Source organism: Myotis lucifugus, unplaced genomic scaffold (genome assembly GCF_000147115.1).
Source record: "Myotis lucifugus unplaced genomic scaffold, Myoluc2.0 scaffold_107, whole genome shotgun sequence".
Lineage (NCBI taxonomy): Eukaryota > Metazoa > Chordata > Mammalia > Chiroptera > Vespertilionidae > Myotis > Myotis lucifugus.
In genome coordinates this window covers 571,625-596,655 of record NW_005871155.1, presented here as the reverse complement: position 1 = coordinate 596,655, position 25,031 = coordinate 571,625, and the positions used below count along the sequence as shown (strand labels likewise).

At 40.2% G+C, this 25,031-nt stretch overlaps 1 protein-coding gene and 1 non-coding gene across 4 annotated transcripts in view; one reads left to right on the top strand and one right to left on the bottom strand.

Moving 5' to 3' along the window:
* HIVEP1 (human immunodeficiency virus type I enhancer binding protein 1) overlaps positions 1–25,031 on the top strand; it is a 171,317-nt gene that overhangs the window by 16,077 nt on the left and 130,209 nt on the right. The window lies entirely within an intron of this gene.
* LOC111826874 lies at positions 11,726–11,851 on the bottom strand. Its single transcript, XR_002830311.1, has one exon. It is a non-coding gene; the product is annotated as a small nucleolar RNA SNORA28 (small nucleolar RNA).

Below are 25,031 nucleotides of genomic sequence, written 5' to 3'. Positions count from 1 at the left end.
TGCTACTTGCCCAGGTTCCCACAGCTAGGCATCTCTGGTGCCTTTGCTTTGAACTATCAAGAGTATACTTGTTAATGTTGCCAGTAGAAAGAGCTTTCCTGATTCATAAGAGCCTGGAAATGCTCTCCATCCCAGTTATGAATTAAAGCTTGTCAAACATAACACCTATGTGCCGAGATTACTAAGGGGGTCTGAATTTGAAGGACTCTCCCACCCACTCCCACTCCCGCTATGCCTTTAATTGTTGGAAATCCATTTCAGAGTTGTGTATGTATACATTACTCTAAGTTGCAGACCATCAAGGGAATTTCCAAGCTCTTCAAGAGAAAGAAAATAGTTGTTCCATCATGTTTGCTTACATGTTTGCTCAGTAATGTATAGTTGAAAGTAGAGATGTCTTGTTTGAAGTGGAGAATGGCAGTATTAAATGTGAGCCTCAGCGTAACAGTTTAAACTTGGGACACAAAGACTTAGAAACTATTTCTGGGAAAACTAATATGAAAACATTAAAAATTCTAAATAAAATTATAGAAGAAAATATCTTATAATTTTCCTCATACAGTAAGTACAGAATATAGAAAAAGTGTACTATTTCAATATATGTGGACTCTTCCAGATTTCAGATGTAGGCAAAGGGCAAGTGAAGAACTACTTTTAAGGGATCAGGGTTAGATTTTATTAGTCTTCCATTTTAATTGTACAAACAATGAACATGCTAACATACTATGCTTACAAATAAAACCTCATACGTGCCTCCTAAGAGTTTTTAATATGTCTCTAAACACATGAAAAATATAAGGGCAATATGAAGCAACAAATGTATAATTTCATATTAATATGATAATGCAGTATGGGATTCTCAAAGGAACAATGAAGCAAAAAAAAATAAAAAAACTGGGTGAGATAAAAGCATTCATGAAAATACTTGCAGGTATTAATGTTTTCTCAGTGAACACCTGCATAAGGCAGAGTTCTGAGATGGGTTTTTAAAGAAAGAAAGGATAGATTGGCAGAGAAAATAAGTTGTTTTGAGACTTTGGCAGAAGAAAGAATGGAGGGAAATCACAGAGAAGTGGCTGTTGGTCTAGTTTGCTTGATTAGAGCGGATTTCTCAATGACCTTGGAACTTTAAGGAAGAGGAAAGGGAACCTTATGTTTGATATGTGTAAGTTTTATTTGTGACATTTATAAAATTATCAAGTTGAATTCTTCTATATTAAGTTGAGTATTTACAGAAGATATGTCAGAGACCAGGAACTATCTTATACTTTGAAATTAAAAACCAGCCTCCCCACGGAGGATTTTTAGAGCAGTGAAACTACTCTGTATGATGCTATTATGGGGGATATATGTCATTATACATTTGTCCAAGCCCATAGAATGTACAGCACCAACAGTGAACCTTGATGTAAATATAGACTCTGGATGATAATGACATTTTGATGTATGATCATCAGTTGTAACAAATGTATCACTCTGGTTGTAGATGCTGATAGTGGGGGAGGCCATGCATGTGTGGAGGAAGGAGTATACAAGTAATTTCTGTACATTCCTCTCAATTGTCCTGTGAACCTAAAACCACTCTGCAAAATAAAGTATATTTAAAACAAAACAAAACAGTAACACCCCCATGTTGAGTGAGTATGTTTTATTGATATTCAGGAAATAGTATGGTAGGTTGAAAGAATGAGGCAGTCTCTCAGTCTTTTTTTATTTCAGAAAATCATCTTCCTACATAAGAAAAAAGCAGCAAAAGAGTACTATATGACCTGGAGCAAATGACTTGAATTTATTTTTTTATTGGGAACAAGGCATGGGAAGGAGCAGGGGTTGGAAGCCGGGTTATATTGATCTGTAATTTTCTTTTTAGCTTTAAACAGCTATTATTCTAGGACAAGGTCAGCAAACTACAGTATACTTGTTGAATCTGGTCTTCCACCTGTTTTTATAAAAACAGTTTTATTGGAATGCAGCCCCGCCCATTCATTTACATGTTGTCTAGGACTGCTATAGAGGCAGAGTTCACTGCTATAGAGGCAAGTGACTGGGCAAAGCCTAGAATATTTATTTTCCTAACATTTTGCAGAAAGAGTTTACTGATGACTTCTAGGAAATTGAGGAGAATTGGATTACTTATTTAAAAACCCTTTTATGTTTGGGAATAAGTAAGAATGCTTCATCTTTCTGTAGAGGACACTGTAGGAATGAAATCTAGGGAAACCTAGGGCTACTGCTCTAGTATGTGAGCCTCTGCTGCCTGCCAAGCACGACAAAGGAATCCAATTTGTTTGGAAGAAGTCCCTTTGCTTGTGGTTCTAAGGTGAAGGGAGAACCTTAGAGGTTGAGTTGGTCTCACCAGAAAAATTCACTTGTTCTTGATGTTCTAATGCCAAGATTGTGGGTCCCCACCGAAATGCCTAGGTTGTCAGGGAGCTTGCTGTTACATCAGAGGGAGTGCTGACCTTTTTATAATTGTACTAGAGGCCTGGTGCACAAAAATTTGTGCACTGGGGGGTGGGGGGGAGACGGTCCCTCAGCCCGGCCTATGCCCTCTTGCAGTCTGGGACCCCTCAGAGGATGTCCACCTGCTGGCTTAGGCCCACTCCCTGGGGGATCGGGCCCAAGCTGGCAGTCAGACATCCCTCTGGCAGCCTGGCAGCCTCGGGGGATGTTCACTTGCTAACAGGGAGCAGGCCTAAGCTGCAGTTGGACATCCTTAGCGCTGCTGAGGAGGCGGGAGAGGCTCCCACCACCACTGCTGTACTGGCAGCTGTCAGCCTGGCTTGTGGCTGAGCAGAGCTCCCCCTGTGGGAGCGCACTGACCACCAGGGGGCAGCTCCTGCATTGAGCGACTGCCCCCTGGTGGTCAGTGTGTGTCATAGTGACCAGTCATTCTACCATTAGGGTCAGTTTGCGTATCACCCTTTTATTATATAGGATAGAGGCCTGGTGCATGGGTGGGGGCTGGCTGGTTTGCCCTGAAGGGTGTCCTTGATCAGGGTGGGAGTCCCCACTGGGGTGCCTGGCCAGCCTGGGTGAGGGGTTGATAGGTGTTTGCAGCTGGTCACACCCCCTTCAGGGTGGGGGTCCCCACTGGGGTGCCTGGCCAGTCTGGGTGAGGGGCTGATGGCTGTTTGTAGGCTGGTCACACCCCCTTCAGGGTGGGGGTCCCCACTGGGGTGCCTGGCCAGCCTCGGTGACAGGCTGATGGCTGTTTGCAGGCTGGTTAAGACCCCCCCAATGGGGACCCTCACCCCATGGAGGTTTGGCCAGCCTGGGTGAGGGGCTGATGGCTGTTTTCAGGCTGGCCACACTCCCTTTAGGGTGGGGGGTCCCCACTGGGGTGCCCAGCCAGTATGGGTGAGGGGCGGAGGGCCGTTTTCAGGCTGGCCAAGACCGCCGGCGATGGAAACTCCCAGCCTCTCCTTTTTTTCTTTTTCTTTTTTATTCTGGGATTTATTTACCTTCTATAATTGAAACTTTGTAGCCTTGAGAGGAGCGCCGGCGATGGAAACTCCCAGCCTCTCCTTTTTTTCTTTTTCTTTTTTATTCTGGGATTTATTTACCTTCTATAATTGAAACTTTGTAGCCTTGAGAGGAGCTCAGAGCCAGCCAGGGCAGGTGGGAGGGAAGCCTCCTGCTCAGGTATCCGGGGTTTATTTACTTTCTATAATTGAAACTTTGTAGCCTTGAGAGGAGCTCAGAGCCAGCCAGGGCAGGTGGGAGGGAAGCCTCCTGCTCAGGTATCCGGGGTTTATTTACTTTCTATAATTGAAACTTTGTTGCTTTGAGTGGAGCTCAGAGCCTGCCACGGTAAGCGGGAAGCTTGGCTTCCTCCATCATTGGGGCAACCAAGCCTCCTGCTTGCTTTAGCTCTGTGGCTGCCGGCCGCCATCTTGGTTGGGTTAATTTGCATATAGTCACTCTGATTGGCTGGTGGGCGTGGCTTAAGGCATAGCAAAGGTGCGGTCAATTTGCATGTTTTTCTTTTATTAGTGTAGATTGTCTCCTTTAGTCACCTCTAGATTTAAATCACAGTGACAGAAAAATATTGAAAGCAGTGGTTTACAATGCTGTACACCAAACAACTTGTGAAGGATTTTTCTTCAGGAAAATGGAGCCATCTTTGAGGGCAGTGCCTTTGAAAACATGCTCCCTCAGAGGCAGCCCTGTTGTTGCGAGTGGTAAGTGTTGTTCTGAGAGCAGGACCATGACCAGGGGATAGGCCGTCTGAGTGACAATTGCTATTAACTCATCAGGTATTATAGTTTGAACTTGGGTTTTTGGGAACGTGATTACGTTTCTGTTATGTCTGAATTCTCTATTTCCTACAATACTCTCTTTAATCTCCAAGTAATTTTTTTATTGCTTGTAGTTTGGGTTGTGTGATGAGAGTAAGTAGAAAAAATGATATTTTAATGTTCTGGTTTTATTTTACTTTATTTTTAAGTTTATGTTAAGGATAGGCTTCATTGAGTTCATGGTAATTAAGTATTTTGAGAAATACTTTTAAAAGCAATGTTAATTCTGTACAGACACATTGGAACATTAGTCTCTGTAGTTTGATACATGCCAGTGTTAGCATGGCTCAGAAGTGCTATCAGACTCAGTAACTGTTAACATGTTTCCTTTCTCTGGGAAAGGAGAGCCCATTGTGGTTATGAAGCGAGGTGAAAACAAAGGGCCACTCTGGCCACATCTGTTCAGTTAGCATATATAAGCAGATGTGTGACTGCATGGCAGAGGGGTTAAATGCATTATTTGGCCTTTTGTACATTGATATTTAAGTTGATGCAATATGTTTTGATGGAATTAATGTCATGTAAGTGATGTGTTAACAATGTGGATAGCATTTACATGAGCATCTTGGATGAGCTAGAGTTTGCATTTGGTGATACGTTCTTCCAAGAAGGAGTGGAATGCCTTTTTCAGTCTTCAGACAGTAGTTATTGCCTGATCAAACCATTGCACAGTATTTTTTTCTCTTACAGCTTTGTTAAGATAAAGTTTACATACAATAAAATTTAACCCATTATAAGTGTACAGTTCAGTGATACTTAGTAAGGTTATAGTATTACGTAGGCTTTAACACAATCCGGTTTTAGAATATGCCCATCATCCCCAAAGTTTCCCTGAGCTTGTTAGTAGTTAATCCTCACTGTCATCGCTGGCCCCGGGCAACTGCTGATTTGCTTTCTGGCTTTTTATTTTTAACTAGAGGCCCTGTGCATGAAATTCGTGCACAGGGGACGGTGGTGTCCCTCAGCCCGCACTGCACCCTCTCGTAATCCGTGACCCCTCAGGTAGGGTCTCTAGGACTGGCCGACGATCAGAGCCTATTGGGACTTTTCTTCCCCCGGCTGCCGGCAGCTGGCCCTGCCTCCGCCGCTGCCACTGCTTGCCATCTGTGCGGCGCTGCCACTCCCTCCCCCGCCACTGGTTGCCTCTCTCTTGTGGCGACAGGTGTGGGGTGCAATCGCTTGGCTGGCCTGGGCCTCCCTCTGCGGGGTGATCGATGGCGGGGCCTCCAGATCGATTGCCCGCAGAGGGAGACCCCGCCCACCTGCCGCAGCACCGCCAGCCAGGTGGCCTGGGCCTCCCTCTGCGGGGCGATCATGGGGCGATGGCAGGGCCCCCCTGGCCAATCGTATCGCACCCGTCTTGGCTGACCTGGCGCCAGTGCGCGCCATAGCGTGGTCATCCGGAAGGTCATCTGGACGGTCGTGCTGCTGTTCAGTCATTTGGTCGATTTGCATATTAGGCTTTTATCATTATAGATAGATTTTTTTTTAAATATATTGTATTGATCCCTCACAGAGAGGAAGGGAGAGAGACAGAGAGCCAGAAACATCGATGAGAGAGAAACATCGATCAGCTGCCTCCTGCACATCCCCGACTGGGGATGTGCCCGCAACCCAGGCACATGCCCTTGACCGGAATCGAACCCGGGACCCCTCAGTCCGCAGGCCGATGCTCCATCCACTGAGCCAAACCGGTTTTGGCTAGATAGATTTTTTTAATGAATTATAATCCATTACTGTCATTCTTTTCTTTTTTTTAATAATTCTTTATTAAACATCTGAATGGTTTTGGGTTTGGGCTATTATGAATAATGTAAACAATCATGTCCAAGGCTGCAGTTAGCTGGGATATTCTATAAATGTCACTTAGGTCAAATTGGTTTACATCTGTTTTACCTAATATAATTATGAGATTCTAGCTCTCTTAGGGTTGCTGTTTGCATGGCATATCTTTCCCTACCCTTTTACTTTGAAGCTATGGTTTGCCTCCTATGCACAGCATGCTGTTGGAATAGGTCTTTTATCCAGTCTGACAATTTGTCCTTTCAGTGAGGTGTTTATTCCTTTCACACTAATGTAATTATTGTTGTTGGATTTGTGTCTGCCATTTTGTTACTTTCTTTTACTTTTTATTTTATATTTTAATTTTTTAAAAATTAAATTTATTAGGGTAACATTGGTTAATAAGATCATTCAGGTTTCAAGTGATATGTTTATTGCATTGTGTGTCCATTACCCAAAGTCAAATTAATCTTTCGTCACCATATCTTTGGCCCCCTTTACCCTTTACTTCTCACTACCCCCTTTCCTCTGGTAACTACTGTACTGTTATCTGTTTCTTGAGTTTCAGTTTTATATTCCACATATGAATGAAATGATATGCTTCTTAGTTTTTTCTGACTGACTTACTTTGCTTAGTATAATATTCTCAAGGCCCACCCATGTTGTCCCAAATGGCAGTATTTCATCCTTTCTTATTATGGCTGAATAGCATTCCATAGTATGTATGTACTACATACATCTTTATCCAAATTATCTATCGAAGGACACTTCAGTTGTCTCCATGTCTTGGCCACCTTGAATAATGCTGTAGTGAACATAGGGGTGTACATATATCATTATGAATACATTTTTTTGATTTTTTGGGGGGACTGCTGGTTCATATGGTAACTCTATTCTTAATTTTTTGAGCAACCTCCATACTGTTTTCCATAATGGCTGTACCAGTTTACATTCCCACCCACCCTTTCTTCACAACCTCTCCAGTACTTGTTAATACTTGTCTTGTTGATAATAGCCATTCTAACAGGTGTGAGATAGTGTCTCATTATAGTTTTGATTTGCATTTCCCTTATAGCTAGTGAAGTTGAACATCTTTTCATAAATCTGTTGGCCATTTGTATGACCTCGTGGGAGAAGTTTCTGTTCAGTTCCTCTGCCCATTTTTAATTAGATTGTTTGTTTGGTGTTGAGTTGTATGAGTTCTTTAGAAATTAAGCCTTTGTTAGAGCTGTCATTTGCAAATATCTTCTCCCATTTGGTTGTTGCCTTTTTGCTGTCGTTTGTTTTTGCTGTGAAGAAGCTTTTGAGTTTAATATAGTCCCATTCATTTATTTTTGCCTTTACTTTCCTTGTCTTTGGGGTCAAATTCATAATATATTCTCTACTATTTCTTTTTTATTTGCCTTATACTTTTGTTCATCTATATGTCACTTCTTTCGTGTTCATTTTTTTATTGTACAGTTTTGATTTCTGTGTTGCTTTTATTGTTTTTACTATACTTTTGAGTAATTTTCTTAGTGATTGTTCTACAAAGTGTAATATGTACCTTAGTTTATTATTGTCTACTAGCTGAATAATACTAGCAGAACTCTGGTAAAATATACAAACTTTGTTCCAGTTTGTCTCTTTTTCTTTTTCTTTTTCAAGATATTTTTATTGATTTCAGAGAGGAAGGGATAGGGAAAGAGAGATAGAAACATCAATGATGAGAGTCATTGATTGGCCGCTTCCTGCACGCCCCTTACTGGGGATTGAGCTGCAACCTGGGTATGTGCCCTTGACCGGAATTGAACCTGGAACCCTTCAGTCCACAGGCTGACGCTCTATCCACTGAGCCAGATTGGCTAGGGCAGTTTCTCTCTTTTTCTTTCCCCTTCCTTTATGCAATTCATTGTCATATATGTTTGATCCTTGTATGTTTTAAACCTAGCTATACACAATGTTAAATTATGCAATCTTATGTTTTCTAAAGAGTTTAAGAGAAGAAATGAGAAAAATATTAAGAGTCTTCTTTTTGTTGTTGTTAACCCCCACCTGAGGATATTTTTTTCATTGCTTTTCATAGAGTGTGGAAGGGAGGAAAGGGAGGGAAGGAGGGAGGGAGGGAGGGAGGGAGGGAGGGAGGGAGGGAGAGAGAGAGAGAGAGAGAGAGAGAGAGAGAGAGAGAGAGAGAGAGAAACATCGATGTGAGACTGGTTGCCTCCTGCATGTGCCCCGACCAAGGTCAGGAAGCCAACCCACAACTCAGGTACATGCCCTTGACCGGAATCAAACCCAAGACTCTTCAATGTGCGGGCCGACACTGTAACTACTGAGCAACACCAGCCAGGGCTTAATAGAGTCTTATATCTAACTAATATTTACCATTTGTGGTACTTATTTTCTTCTTGTGGATTCAAGTTAATCATCCATGTGTCTCATGAAGGACTTTGTGTAGCATTTCTGGTAAGGCACATTTTCTAGCAACAGATTCTCTTTTAAAAAAATTAATGGAATGTCTTTTTTTCCTCTTTCAGTTTTGAAGAGTAGTTTCTGGTTATCGAATTCCTGGCTGATAATCCCCCTCCCACATCCTTTCTGCACTGTGGACATTCCACTGCTTCTGGCCTTCATCGTTTATGAGGAGAAGCCAGCTGTTTACAGTGTTCTTCTCTGTGTATGATGAATTTTGTTGTTTGTTACTTTCAAGTTTTCCTCTTTGTCATTGAGCAGTTTGAATACTATGTATTTAGGTGTGGATCTCTTTGTATTAACCCATTTTTAGTTTTTTTTTTTTAAACTTTTTGGATAATAAAGAATAGTTATTTTGCTTTTTATCAAATTTGGGAAGTTTTAGGCCATTATATTTGAAATATTTTTGGCACTTCTTTCTCTTGTCCATTGCAAATATGTTGGTAAGCTTGATGTTGTTTCATAGCTTTCTGAGGCTCTGTTAATTTTTCTTTGATCTTTTTTTCTCTCTGTTCCTTGGATTGCTTAAACTCCATTGAGCTATCATCAGCTGTACTGATTTTTTCTTGGCTACCTCAGATTTGCTGTTGAACCTGTCTAGTAAATTTTTTCATTTCATTTATTGTGCTTTTTAACTCCAGAATTTCCATTTTGTTTTCTTTTTTTAATAATCTATATCTCTTTATCAATATTCCTTATTTGTTGAGTTATCATTGTCATACTTTATTTTAATTCTTTTAAAAATATATTTTTATTGATTTCAGAGAGAAAGGGAGAGGGAGAGAGAGATAGAAACATCAATGATGAGAGAGAATCATTGATCGGCTGTCTCCTGCACACCTCCTTCTGGGGATTGAGCCTGCAACCTGGGCATGTGCCCTTGACTAGAATCGAACCCAGGACGCTTCAGTCCACAGGCCGATGCTCTATCCACTGAGCCAAACCGGCTAGGGCTTTATTTTAATTCTTTAAACATGGTTTCCTTTAGTTACTTGAATTTACCCTATTAAATCTAACATTTGGAGACATTTGAGACAGATTTGATTGACTGCTTTTTTTCTGAGTATGGGTGACACTTTATTGTTTCTCTCCAAGTCTCCAAGTTTTCTGTTGATATTTTAGATTTCAGATAATGGAATTTAGAAATTTTGGATTCTGATTTTTGTTGTTCCTGGGTTGTTATTTTTGTTTTGTTTGTTGTTGCTTTTTAATGAGTGGTCTGGAATAAATCTGTGAAGGCTGTCTCTCCCATATTGTGTGGCTGCTGATGTCTCTATTCAAGTTTGTTTTTTATTTGTTTTCTTATTGCTTTTAAGCCCCGCTTCTTAGGGTTCACTGCTGAGGAAGAATAGTTTTGTGTTCAGCTAAAGATTGGTCAGAGGTTGACGTCAAGTCAGTGAAGCTTTCACTCTGCTAATGGATCTGTGTGTGGATCTGGGGAGCACATTCATATTTCAGGCACTTTCATGTCTGCTGTGTCTTTTACTTTCAGCTGGACCCCCTGGCATCATCTTTGTGTGTGTAGAAGTGATCTCTGTCAGCAAGGGATGTAGGTGGTATGAGCCCACTTTGGTGTATGTGATGAATGTGCAGAATTCTGGTCAACCTGGGATATCTGTAGAGAGTTTATCAAGGGCACTATGGTTGTCTCACCTCCCAGACTCCCTGTTGAAATATAGCTAGTCTCCTGGTCTCTTGCTTGCTTTTAACAAACCTTCCGTGTCAGGCTAGCAGAACCTCTATCTAGCCTTTGTGTTTTCCTGTTGCTGGGATTGCCACTTTAAGGGACAGTGCTCCATTTCTAGTGAGCCTGGCCTGGCAGTGTTCTCAGCTCAGCCCTTTCAGTTGAACTATTGCACTTGATGGAACTGGCAGCAAGGGGATGGAAGCAGCCTCATGCAGTAGTGCCATAGGCTTGTTTTGTGCTGATCTTACCTGAAGTTCATGGAGAAGCACAGCTCATGATTTGTGTATGTCTTGGGTTGATTTTCACACTGCTAAATTGGTCCTAATTTTGAGTTTTGTCTAGCATCCTAAGTTCTGTTTTAGGGAGGAGATTTGTCAACATCCTCATTTTGCCATTGCTACATTTTCTCAGAAGGTATTCTGAGCATCCTTTGGTGGCAGGTACCATCCTGGACAGGCCCTGAGAACATCAAACTGCACAGTGTATTTGGACAAGCTTCTTACTGAGGACTGCTCATAGGGACCCATCAATTTGACCCAAAATCTAGTTAGTTACTTTTTAAAAGATAAAAAGTAAGATGATTGTGCTTTCAGAATATTGTTGCAGCCATTATCGATATTTTCAATTCATAATACTTATACTGATAACTTTTGTACCCAACCTTCTGTTGTTGAGAGTGTGATTTAATGGGGAAAACGGGCAAGTGAGGATTTTGGAGTTGTGGAATTGGGATTGAATTTTGATTCTGTGACTAACTAGATCTGTCATTTGCAGGTTATTTGATCCCTCTGAGTCTATGCTTCCTCACCTTAAATTGTGAATAAGAATATCTACCTGGATTTATTGTAAAGAATACATAGAACATAGAATACCTGGTATATAGTAGGTATTTAGTAAGTGGTAGTCTAGCCACCCAACATGTTGTGGCTGGGAATATAGTTGTGGTAACTTTTTCTTTATCAGATTATCTACTTCTTGCTTTATCTAGCTTTGCTTTTAAGTTTTTTTTCTTTTTATAGAATAATGTTGGTACTTTGTATAGTAAGTGAAACATACACTGTATTTTCCTCAGAGTACATTTTGGTTCAATGCTCTTTCCAGATATCCCAGTGTTCCCAATATTTTATAGTTATTTCCTTTCTAAAATCTAAATTTTATGTGCTTATAAGTGACAATGAAACTTTTTATGGCCACTTTATGGTGATTGAGCTCATATATACATCGGGACCCTGAATAAAGTTTGGTTACAATGTTGATGAGATGCTGTAAGAACTTAACTCTTGTTTATATCAATTAGCCTATAGTAACATTGGTTTTGTTACCATCCTTTGCTGAAAGTCTCAGAACCTATTGATAATGTTAAGTGATTTACTGTGTATAAGATTGTCTTATGGGAAGGTCTATAAAATGAAAGAACAGTAGTAGTTCATTATCTAGACAATTCAGGACATGATTGGAAGGGTCAAAACAAGGTATCTGGTAGAGATAAATACTTTTTTTTTTTAAACATTAAGTCTATATAATGGCTTGTCTCAAAGAGGAGAGCATATCACAATAGGCTAGACTTTGTTGCTATAGCAAGTTCAGTTTGTGTTAGACAGTTTGGATCATCTGCCACAGAGTGTGGCTTACAGTAGAGATACAGAAAGTTTCTTGGGTCTTGCAGGACCAGAGCTCACTCTGGTCAACCTCTGAGGCTCTGTCCCATGATATTTAAGTTAATGTGGAGGAACTGGTATGGGGTTACTTCAGGTTCTAATGTCATTTTTGGTTTTAGAGAGGATATGATTGGGCTATGGCACATTCAGATCCTCTTAATAATTATCATACTTTTTCATATGATTCTTAGAACTGAGAAGTTAACAATTCCTCTTAACATTTTACTTCACTTTAGCAAGTGCCTTATGCCAGAATATTTTATATGCTTTTTATTACATTTTTAAAATCAAATTTTTAGACACTGCCTTTTCTTTTTTGGAAGCCTTTAATTTCTTCTAAAGAATGTGTTTGTTGTGAATAATGTGCTTATCAAAAGTAATTCTTGAAAATAAAGTACTTGAATAGCTATAAATGTCACAATATTGACATTGCAGAATCTAGACATACAGAAAATAGAGATTCAGAACTTCTTTATGATGAAGTGAACTCAGGAAGTTGCTGGTTACATGGTGGATGGGATTATGTAGATGTTTTACAGGCAGTCACCTGTAATTGCACTTGGAATTACAGCCTTGTGCTGTCTGGAATGAGGTCTGTTTTAACAACTCATAAATGCCCCTAACAAACATGATACAGCCACAGTTCTATAGTGCAGTAATAGACTTTGTAAATGGCCTTTTAGCACCTGCATTTGTTGCAAGAATGAAGTGTGGAGTTATAATATGCATGTCATTTCTATGAAATACTGATACAAGTCTGTCTCTTGAGACAGGTCTATTGCAGGTTTATAAAATGATTACTTTTCCTCCCTTAGGCTTTAAAAACCATATTTTTGGCAATGATATTTTTGGCAGTACCTATGATAAATTTTTTAGAAGAGTTTTATTAAATGAAGTAAGGATTTAGACTTTTCTGTGTAGATTGGATATTTTTCCTTGCGCACTCAGGAAAACTGTGCAAGACTTCATGCCCTTTGAGTGCTGTGGAGGATGCCAAAGTGACTGTGGCAGAAATGCCAGCCTCAAGGCATGCCGTTCAATAGGAGTGGTGAGACAAGCTCCTGACCATTACACATACAAAGTGGTAAGTCTCATGGGGCAACTAGAGCTGCCAGGAGAGACTGGGAAGGGAAATAGTGCTTTCTGATTCAATGTGAAAGCTACCCCCAAACCCCAAGAATTCTCTTTACTTTCTTTGTCGTACTGAACTAATTCTCCAAGTCCCCATTTTAGTGTGTAAAACCTACACACACACACACACACGCACACACTTTTTTATTTATTTATTTTTTTAATATCCCTGCGTTTTGGGAGCCTGGAGGAGAAGAAAGGAATTCAGTGGTGAGAGACTTGGCTAAGAGTAGCTTGGACAATTGGTGTGGTTTCTCCATTTGAGGGTTGGGCCAGGCTCCATGTGGCATCTGACCTAACATGTCACTGGAAAAGCCCTGTAAGTACAGGATCTCGACAAAAATATCCTGGAAAAAAACACTAGTAAGCTCAGGGGTTGGACACATTAGATTTGGAAAAATTACCATTTGTGTGAATCAAGACCTTGCTACCAAATGTATGAAGAACTACTGACACCTCATGGATGTGGATATTATTATTTTTAGTGATATAAAGTATGTAAGCACATATAGCAGAGTCTGTCTATGAATGATTACATATACTACTATATGGTCTTGGCTCAGGTTGATCCGTGAGTTTCATCTGAGAAAGTGAAAGCTGTTCATCATGTGTTCAAGATATTTGAAAAATAAAGTTGGAATATGTCCAGTTGAACAGCTAAATTTTTCCAAATGTATTCATATCTATTCTATAGAATTCTGCTAATAGGACTTAGTGAAGTGAAAACAAGGTAGCATTTAAATAATTCATTATTCTTTTCAAATTTTATACATTATTGTTTTAGGAAAGAATTATGATCATGCTTTTCTTTTTTAATATATATTTTTATTGATTTCAGAGAGGAAGGGAGAGGGAGAGAGATATAGAAACATCAGTGATGAGAGAGAATCATTCATGGACTGCTTCCTGCACAACCCCCACTGGGGATCGAGCCGCAACCCAGAAATGTGCCCTGACTGCAAATCGAACCATGACCTCCTAGTTCATAGGTCGATGCTCAGCCACTGAGCCACGCCAGTCGGGCTCTTTTATTTTTTAATGATATAATGAGAATAGTTCAGAGAGATGGAGTGTAAGAATCCATTGATAGGTATATCGAAATAAATCTAATTATAATGAAAAAATTGCATATAGTTTATTTTACTTTTCATGTATCCCTTGTTCTGTGGTCTCGTATGTATATATCAATAAAATTGGTTGTTTCCAAAAATCTATTTCTAATGGGAATCTTATTTTTTAATATTTACAATTTTGGAATTGTTCTTATACATACATTAACATACACACATAAGTAGGGAAGGATCATTTAAAAACAATGTTGGGATTAACTGAGTAGGTGGTTTAGGGGGTAAAGTACTGAAACTTCAACCCATAAGTTAAAATAAATTTTAAAGAGTATACATATACATATATATATACACACATATACATATATAATCAAAATATAGAAAAAAAGTAGAAAATGTAAAAGAACATTCAGACCACTGGAGAGCTTCCTCTCTTAGATGTAGAGAGTTAGAATGCAGAAATAAAAATATATCTCACACTGGATAGATGAAATTAATATTAAAAATACAGCTTATTCTAATATATGAGAAGATATAATAGGTAAATAGACGAAAGAAATTATAAATGGTGAACTAATATGTGGAAAAATTACTCTCAGTAATAAAATATGAGAATGGGAACAGTGTGGAGATAATAATTTTTATTCACCAATGCATTTGACACTTATTTTTACATCATTTCTCCTGAGGTTGTGTGGAACAATGTAGTCATTTGTTGTTGGTGACATGGTGAAGCTCTTTATGCAGATGTTTTATTTCTTGAAATGTATCCCAAAGAAATAATTAGAGACAAAATGATATTTGCCCAGACATATTCACTTTAGTGTTATCTTAGTAGCAAAATAGTGGAAATGCCCTTTAAATTAGAATAGTAAATTGATCCTCTGTACCAACAGACTTTTAAAATGATAGTTTTGGAGCTCCTGTGGAAATATGAAAAATGATTGCTATATTTAAAATTGTGTAGTATAGAATGTATAATTATATGGTTTTTGTGGAAATGCTTTTGTTGGGTGGCAGCAGTATGAGAATTTTAAATTATTTTAGACATTGAGCATTTGCTAAGTGACTCTTCAGTCTAATTCATCACCCTGTGTTCTGGGCACTGCTCTCTAGCCCAGGGATGCTAAGCTTCTTAGGTGATTTTATATGGTCAGATAGATAGATACTTAAAGAGCTAACAACATTTTAGAAGAGTGGCTTTCCAGAGAAGAGGATATGTGAGTGGGGTCTTAGAGAAGATTAGAAGTTGGCCAGATCATCTGGGAGGATCGTCTGAGTAGAGATAAAGGCGTGGTGTGTGAGTCGGGGGATGTGTGTAGTTACAGGATCATCTTATTCTCAGGGTGAATTTAACAGTGAGGAGTTGGAGAGGAGGCACAGATAGGGTGGTGAAGACCAGGTCATAGAGGGTGTGTATGCAATTTGAAGGATGGAAAAGAACTGCCTTATTTTCACCTCATGCAGCTTTCCTTCTTCTTTCAGAGTACAGTACACATTATTAGTCTTGTTAGTTGTGCTCCATTCTTATAATTGTTGAACAGTTATGGTTGTCTGGCTATTCAGCAAACACAAATGAAGTGCACAGAATCAAAACACACTTGTCTGTTTACATTTGTGTATTTGCTATAGTGGTCATTCATATATTGACTAGTGATGATCGTCTTGAGACTGTACATGAATCAGTGGCAAAAATTAAATGTTCTTGACTCCTGATCTATGAAACTATAGTCCTTTCTGCATTTTATTGCTGAGCTGTAGGTTATGGCTGAATATGAACACACAGGGTGGGGCAAAAGTAGGTTTACAGTTGTGAGTATGCAAAACACAGATTTTATTATTGTATTTGTTATTTATTAATGTTATTATTTTCCATATGAACAACTATAAACCTACTTTTGCCCCACCTTGTATTTGTGGATAATACAGTTTTATGTGGTTGGAAACAAGTTTTATTGGATGGAAAGTATTCTGTGTATATAGCATATTTTTCCATGTATAAGACACTATTTTTTCTAAAATCATTAGACTGAAAATCGAAGGGCGTCTTATACACGGAAGTCAGCCGAGGAGAGAGCCACTGGGATGTGTAGCTGCCTATACCTTGTCAAACAGGCTTCCTCCAATCACGAGCCTTATTGTTACTGACACCAGCTGATGCCGTAATTAGAGATGGAGGTGGAGAGTGCGTAGATGCAACAGGGATCTGAGTGTTCTGAGCCCATAAAGATATCAAAAAATAAACAGAAAAAATACCGGTCAGCGATTGTCTTACTCTGCAAAATTCAAACTGAATGTAATCAGCTATGCAAAAGAGCATGGAGATAGAGCTGCAGAGAGCCAATTTGGATCTCCTCCCACTGAGTGTATGATCAGACAGTGGAGAAAACAGGAAGAACAACTCCTTAAGATGCCAAAAAAAGAAGAAGGCCTAATGAGGAAAACCAGCAAAATGTTTAAAATATTGATTTCTTAATTTTGGGTTGGAAAAGTCGGGGGTGGGGGGGACATCTTATACATGGGAAAATATGGTAATATATTGTAGTAGTGAGTATTATTTTCTTTAAATTCTCCAACATTATAAAATCTAAGTGATAAGTCCTACCATTTATTGTGTGTTCGTTTTTAAAGCATGCTATATAGGAACAATTAAGCATGGTATATCTCTTAGGACATTATACCATGTACTATGTTTTAATGTTTTGATCTATCAATGTCCTTTCTATTGAAGGCAAATAATAGTAGTCACTAGATGCCTTCATAAAGAAGCAGAGATATCACAATTTCTCAAATGTATTTTTTAATGTTTGAGAACTGTATTTTGGTGTAATTGGTTTTCTTTTTTTTTTTATTGTACGTGTTTTAGGCATTTAAAAGCACTCTTTAAGAGGACCATAGATTTTACTAGACTGCAGAGACAAATATAGCATACACAGAAAGTTAGGAGCATTCCCCATACATTCCCCCCTCCTCACCCCATCCCCCAAACCACAAAGCTTGGGAAAGGAACAGACTAGCATGAACTTTAGAAATGAACAAATGGAGTTTTAAATCTCTACTCTGCTTCTTAAGAGCTCTGTGGATGAGGCATTTAACTTCTGACCCTCATTGTCTGTTATAAAATGACTAAGATAGATCCATCACTGGTTTGTGATGAGGATTACTGGTAAAACAGATGCTATAGTTAATATACTTAGCAGGATAACTGGCATATAGAATAAATGTTGTTAGCTCTGGGTCCTAACTCTCACCAGAAACTAGCTGTGTGTCTTTGGGCAAATTGTTTATCATTTCTTGCTCTTTGTCATGTATTTATCTGAACTAAAAGGATTTAGACTTATTTTTATTTCGGTTAAAGGAATTCTGAGATAATTTTGAAAATTAGGGTTGCCTTTTTCAAATTGGAATGCTTGGTCATAGTGGGTATTGATATACTTGTGCTCATGTAGCACCCTTAAAAGGAAGAAGACACAGAACTCTGCTCTGGTGATTAAAGAAATGCATCTATCCTATCAACAGGCATTGTGCTTTGTTTCTATGACACTTAGCTTTTCTTTACCAGTTTTCATTCATTAAATGTTTGCCAATCACCTTTGGTTAAAACCATGCCTGTTGTGTCAGATACCAGCTGCAGGGGTGGGCAAACTTTTTGACTCGAGGGCCACAATGGGTTCTTAAACTGGACCTGAGGGCCGGAACAAAAGCATGGATGGAGTGTTTGTGTGAACTAATATAAATTCAAAGTAAACATCATTACATAAAAGGGTACGGTCTTTTTTTTTTTTTAGTTTTATTCATTTAAAACGGGCCGGATTCGGCCCGCGGGCCGTAGTTTGCCCACTGCTGAGCTAGAGCCATATGGAAGCTACCCTGGTAAACAAGCCTCTTTGGGTTGGCTTATAGGAATCCTGTTTAAATTCTGATAACAATATTCTGCATTTGTGTGGTCATCCTATCTCCCTTACCTTCATTTCCAATAGCCCTTTAAATCTCATTTCATCCTTTGACTCCAAGTTGGTAAGAGGGCCATAAGATTGGTTGATTGGAGATGGGAGGCTTATAATAAAGTGGAAATTTGTGATTGCAAAAGAGTAGAAAATAGACTCTGGCTCAGAGAAAGAATTCATCAGAAGTATAGTGGATAGCTCACATAATGGCCAACACAGGTGGTCATTTATTTTAAAAGACAGACAGGAAGCTGTTTGTGCTGCCAAAACATGCAGGGTCATGGCAAGGAGCACTCCTGGATCTTGGGCAGCCTGTGGTGGGGAACACCAACCCTCTGAGTGATCTGCTGTGGGTACAGTGTGCAGAAACACCCAGTGGTTGCCTGAACACACCCTCTGGCCAGACTTCAGGGAGGGAGAGCATCTGGCTTTATGGCCCTGGGGAGAGGAAGGAGGGTCTGGCTGCCCACCAGGACACCCCAGTAGTGGATTTTCCAACTGTGGGGTAAGGATTCAGATTCTGGGCAGCTAAGAGGAAATATAAACCAAAAGAGAGATGAATGTTTTCTATTGCTAGATGCAGGAGTTGTTGAAAGTACTTATTATTTGTTTGTTTGAATGTGCACCTGCTGTGAGTATGAATGCAGTGGCCTGCTTTTGGATAGGAGGAGACCCAGGGCTTTCATCAGCGTCCTAAGAGGGTTTTTGATCCAAGAAGACCTAAGAAATGCTCTGTAATAAAGAGATTTAACTGTGTTTGAATCTTTGCTTTTCCACCAGGTGGTGCAAATCCTTTATGATGTTCACAGAAGATAATTCTCTTAGAAGATAAAAAAAATAATTAAATAATTTTTTTTCTTTTAAGAAATTAGTTCTATCACAAAGCAAAGGATCATTGATCTGATTCTCGTCTTTTATAAAGAAATGTGTGGATTTATATAGCTTCTTAAATGTTGACTGTTGATCTAAATTACCCATAGATTTTGAGACTCTACCACAGTATTTTGTTTTGTTCTTTCTAGAAACAAACTATTACAACTGGGGAAAAGTAGTATGTTTAACATACTGATTGTTTCATGTTCTTTATGAATGAAGCAAGAAACATTCAATTTTTATAATGTTTTGCTCGATGCAGAAAACTTGTGTGAATTGAATTTTTAAAAGTTTATTTGTGGCTTATCCATAATTAGGGTCAGTGTATATACTTTGCTTCCAGAGGCATTGCAAGTGACTTGCCTGTACGCATATTTGTTTTAAAGACTGGAACTTAAATATGCTTTTAAATTGCACCTTACTGACTGACCTTGAACCCAGAGAGTGAGATTGAGGATGCTAGATTCTTTGCCTCACAACTTGTGCTGCCCGTAAACAATTTAATTTTTGGAGACATTTTTCTCAGGTTAGACAGAAATGAATTCTTTTATTTTCATACATTTCCATTGTATCTTCTTTGAACTTGTGTTTAGAAGGAGAAAGAAAGCAGAATTGTGTTTTTGTCTGTTTTATGATAAAGTTTGTGTTTTACTGAAAAATAAATCATGTAAACAATTGAAAGACTATAATACTTTTCTGTCAGTTTAGAAAAAAAGAGTAGAATATTGAAAATGGATTATGTAGTTCAGTTTTCTTAGTTTGTACATAAGAAACACAGCTCTAGCTAAAGACTTAGAAAACATACAGTGGCTAGATAGAAGTGGAGTAGTATCTCAGATATAGATATTCTGACCTGGAAAGGGTAGCAGAGTAGGAAATCCTTCTTTCAAGGCAGAAAGGGAATTCTAATTTTATTCATTCAGGTAAAAGATCTAATTGATTGGGCATGGACCCATAGATCAGTTGGGTCTGTTTTTCCTTTGAGCTGTTATCAGCTTGCTGTATCTCCTACATCTTTCTGTCTTTAGAAGTAAATACTCAGAGAGGTTTGCTCATTTTTTTGAACAAAATTATGGGATAGTATGTACATTACATTCTAGTTTGCTCTTTTCTACTCAATAGTTTGATGTGGACATACTTCAGCTCATCACATATAGATCATAATTCATAGTTGAATTAGTTATATAATCTAAAATACGAATTTACCTAATTTATTCCATTATTTTTTATTGAACACACTATAGGCCCAGTGCACGGATTTGTGTACTGGTGGGATCCCTCAGCCTGGCCTGTGGGGATCGGGCCGAAACCAGCTCTCTGACATCCCCTGAGGGGTCCTGGATTACGAGAGAGTGCAGAGCAGGTTGAGGGACCCCACTGGTGCACAATCGATCGGGGCCGGGGAGAGAACATGGGCGGGCTCCAGGGTGTGTCTGGCCCGTCTCACCCAGTCCTGATCCGCCGGATCTTAGCAGCTAGCTAACCTACTGGTTGGAGTGTCTGTGCTCTGGTCAAACAGTGGAATGGCCAGACACTTACCATATTAGGTTTTTATGATATAGGATAAGTTGATTTTGTTTTTGCCAATTACAAACGTTTTATTTACTGATTTTTACTGCTTTTATTTCTATAGGATAGATTCCCAAATTATAATTACTGAGTCAGAGCACATCCAGTTTTATAACTATATATAAAAGCCTTCCTATCTAATAAAAGGCAAGAAGGGTAATTAACCATACCTCCGCTACGCTTCCCATTGGCTAATCAGGGCGATATGCAAATTAACTACCAACAAAGATGGCGGCTGGCAGTCACGCAGCTGAAGCGAGCAGGAGGCTTGCTTGCTCCAGAGATGGAGGAAGCCAAGGTTCCCCGCCTGCTGCTGCCGGCCTCTGAGCTTGCAGTTTAGGAAACATTGTTACAAATATAGAAGCTAAACAAAACCCCAGAAACCTGCTTTCAGCCAGCAGGACCGCAACATTGTTTCAATTATAGAACAAACACAGATCCCTGCTTTCAGCCAGCCGGGATCTCAGAGCTGGAGTGAGCAGGACCGAAACAGTGTTACAATTATAGAACCCAAACAAACCAGATACCTGCTTTCAGCAGCCGAGGCCTCAGAGCTGGAGGAGCCAAGCCTCAGAGCTAAAGCTGCCCCAGAATAAAAAAAAAAGAAAAAAAGGCCAGGTTGGGAGCTTCAGTTACCCGCCAGCCTGAAAACGGCCCTCAGCCCCTCACCCAGACTGGCCAGGCACCCCAGTGGGGACCCCCACCCTGAAGGGGGTGTGACCAGCTGCAAACAGCCATCATCCCCTCATCCAGGCTGGCCAGGCACCCCAGTGGGGACCCCCACCCTGATCCAGGACACCCTTCAGGGCAAACCAGCCGGCCCCCACCCGTGCACCAGGCCTCTATCCTATATAGTAAAAGGGTAATATGCCTCCCAGCACCAGGATCAGTGGAGCCGCGAGGCCTCCCAGCACCGGGATCAGCGGAGCAGCGAGGCCTCCCGGCACTGGGATCAGTGTGACGGGGCAGCGACCAAACCCCCTGATCGCCCTGCGGCTCTGTGTGTGACAGGGGGCGGGGCCACAACCCCCTGATCGGTCCTGCTCTGTGCGTGATGGCGTGGCGCCGCAACCTCCCTATCGACCCTGCCTTGAGTGTGACGGGGCAGTGCCCCAACCTCCTAATCGGCCCTACCCTGAGCGTGACTGAGGGTGGCATCGCAACCTCCCGATCTGCCCTGCTCTGTGCATGATAAGGGGTGGCGCCCCAACTCCCCAATCGGCCCTGCTCTGAGCCCGACCAGGGGCTGCACCTAGGGATTGGGCCTGCCCTCTGCCACCCGGGAGCAGGCCTAAGCCAGCAGGTCGTTATCTCCCGAGGGGCCCAGACTGCGAGAGGGCACAGGTCGCGCTGAGGGACCCCCCCCCCCCCGAGTGCACAAATTTTTGTGCACCGGGCCTCTAGTCTATATATAAAAGCCTAAGCGACCGAATGACCGGAATGACCAGTCGCTATGACATGCAATGACCACCAGGGGGCAGATGCTCAATGCAGGAGCTGCCCCCTGGTGGTCATTGCACTCCCACAGTGGGAGTGCAGCTCAGCTGACAGACCTGTCCAGGTGGCCCACTGGCCTGGTGGCAGCCACTCCCTCAGTAGTCCTACATGTCTAAACTCTGGAGAATGGGTCAGACTCTGATGGAGCACCGCTCGCCTCTTGGAAGTCGGCCTCGTGCACCGTGGCCACTTTCCCTCCCAAGACGCTCCATAAGGAAGAAAGGATATAAAAGCGACTGCCAGGTGGCTCCCGATAACTGGCGCAAACGTCAGTGGGACGGATCCCGGGCAAGGGCGTCTCACCGCTCACCTGGAGGGCTGATTGTGTCCCGGCTCCCCTTCCCGCACCCCCCTGGGGACCCTACCCATGCATGAATTTGTGCACTGGGCCTCTAGTTTTAATAGAAATGGCTAGATTTCTGGATGAAGAATTTGTAGCAGCACCTCTTCTTCCTTTTCCTCATTATCTTCGTTGTCACTGGATTTCACCTATAGCTAACTGTAAGGGTGAAAAATGGTGACTTGTTAATATATTTATTTGTTATTTCTCTTTCATCCTCTATTACCTCTTCATATTAACTCACTTTCTCTTAGATTGGTCTTCTTTTAACTGGTAGTGTATTTTTCTTTCAGTGGCATGTAAAATAATGGTTTACATTATGATTGATGCCTTGAATTTCAGTATAATGTGATATTTCTTGTATTTAAATCTTTAATTTACTTGTATATATTGTGAGGTAGAAAATCTATTTTTTTTTTCTAGAAATAAAGTCAATTTGCCAGGATTGTTTATTAAATGAATCCTTTTCTCACAGAATTGTCATATATACTTGGACTCCTGGCCTGGTCTACTAACTTATTTTTTTCTATGCTAATACCATACTGTTTTTTGACATTAGCTTTTTAGTGAGTTTTAAATTCTAAAAGGGTAAATTAAGGTTCACTATCCTTTCAAAAAATCACATTTCTTAATGTTTGCTTTAAATATCCTAAATTTTGATTGCAAAGTCCGTTTTTAGCTATTCTCTTTCCTTAAAAAATGTTTAATTAGCTAGGCATTTCCTGTGATGTGTGCATGCCTGTGAGTGTCATTTGACAGACAGCATTTCCCATTTTACTGGATTTGGTTGTACCTTGGGAGGTGGTGGTTGCTTCAGCATCAAGTGCAGAAGAGATTCCTTTTGAATTAGACACTCACCAGTATTTTCTTGCTTTATTATTACTTGTATTTCTAGAATTTTTAGTTAGACTGTTCTAGGCTTTGTGGGATTTCTAACAAGTCTGATGTGTATTCTTTAAATGCCATGGCACTTCAATATGACAAACAAAATTTCCCATAGAGTTGTGCTTTAAAGTAGTCCAAGGGGTGGATCTCAGGGGTGGTGGAGTATGGATAACTGCTGAAGATGTGTGAAAATGAAGATAAGTGGTTATACAATTATATATATTTGTGATTGTGTGTGTGTTTGTGTGTGTGTGTGTAATGCCCCATATATGTAAATTAAGCATCCGTTGGAGTGGGCCTGCCCCTATTGAGACAACTATTTTAGCACCCTGAATGGTAGCCCCAGAAAATGGGTTTCTGGCTTCCTGAATTCTAAATTCTAAATGAATTTTCCTTCCCCCCAAAATATTGTTACAATAAATAATTGGGATCTGTATTAATGTTTTATCACTTTGGAGGGCAAATTTATGGACTTTTAAAATGAGCTAGTCAACACACCACCAACATGTATGTATTTTTTCTAATGGGAAATATATTCTCATTTCTAAACCAAAAAATTTTCAGTTCAACTTTAAAACTGCAGCTTTTTAATTGGGGACTAAGGGCAGGAACCAAAATATACCTCTGGAAGCTTTAGGGCCCACCCCTCCCTACCTCACCCCACCCTTCCTCACCCCACCCCTGTCCTGTCTCATCACCACATTGACTCCCCCTAACCACATGTCTCTGACTACACGTCTCTGACTACAGCCCTGTGCTTGCCATGCAAGTATAGTTTGTAGTTAACGTGTCTCAAATCAACTGGCCCTTCATCCTTCCTATACAATCATTCTGGAGCCTCCACTGTGATGCTTACCTGTAATCTGTGCAGATAAGTTGAATTTGCTTTGTGAGAGTTTATGTTTATTTTCCAGCTTATTAAAGCTTCTGTGGCTATTTAGCTGAGTTGTTGTGAACACTAGGCTAATGAGATCACCAGGGTGATGAAACATTGTGCGAATCTTGGCTTTCTTTTAGTACATTTATCTCTGTTTCTAACCCTGGTTGTCTACTGGGCTTTTTTATACATACCATTGTCCAAAAGTCAGATTGGACATATATGTGGATGCAAATAAATCCATCATCCACCTCAGCCAAGCAGCTCAGCCCCTGGTCCTTGGAGGGTCCCAATAATTGCTTGGTAGTTAGAGGAGCAGAAAAGCTTTGTTCCACATTAGAATTGGCTCCTGACATGTCAGATTAACCTGAAAGGAAGGTGGGGCATGCTAAGGGAGATTTATTTGATTTGTACACTTCCTTTAACATTTCATGAGTCAGGCACATTTTTCAAGGTTGCTGTCACACAGTGGCAAGGTGGCCCAGGGCCCCTGTGCTGCCAACTGCAAAAAGTGTGTGAATGGATCCCTTGGGATTGTGCAGTGGGTATAACCTTGATCTAGCTGTTATTTTTATCAGGAAACTCATGATAAGTTAATGCTTGCTAATGAAGCATACCCCTCTATGTGAAGAGACTGGTGTCAGTGGTAATTGGCCTACCTAGCCTTGGAGCCTGTGTTAGCCGTGGTATTTATAGCATATAAACACCTTTTTATAACAGATCTCAACCCTCATTTATTAACAATTAAAAATGCATTATACTTTTAACAGTGCATACCTGCTAAATGCTTTCTGTAATATCTGTAGTGGTGCAAACATGCCTAATAAAAACTTGATTATAGCATATACAAAGATTAGAAAGCCATGGTTTACAATAGTTATTTTAAAATCTAATTTGAAACCCAGCAGTTAATTTTTATTTTTAGTACTTGAAGTTTTTTTTTTTTTTATAAATGAATGTGATTTT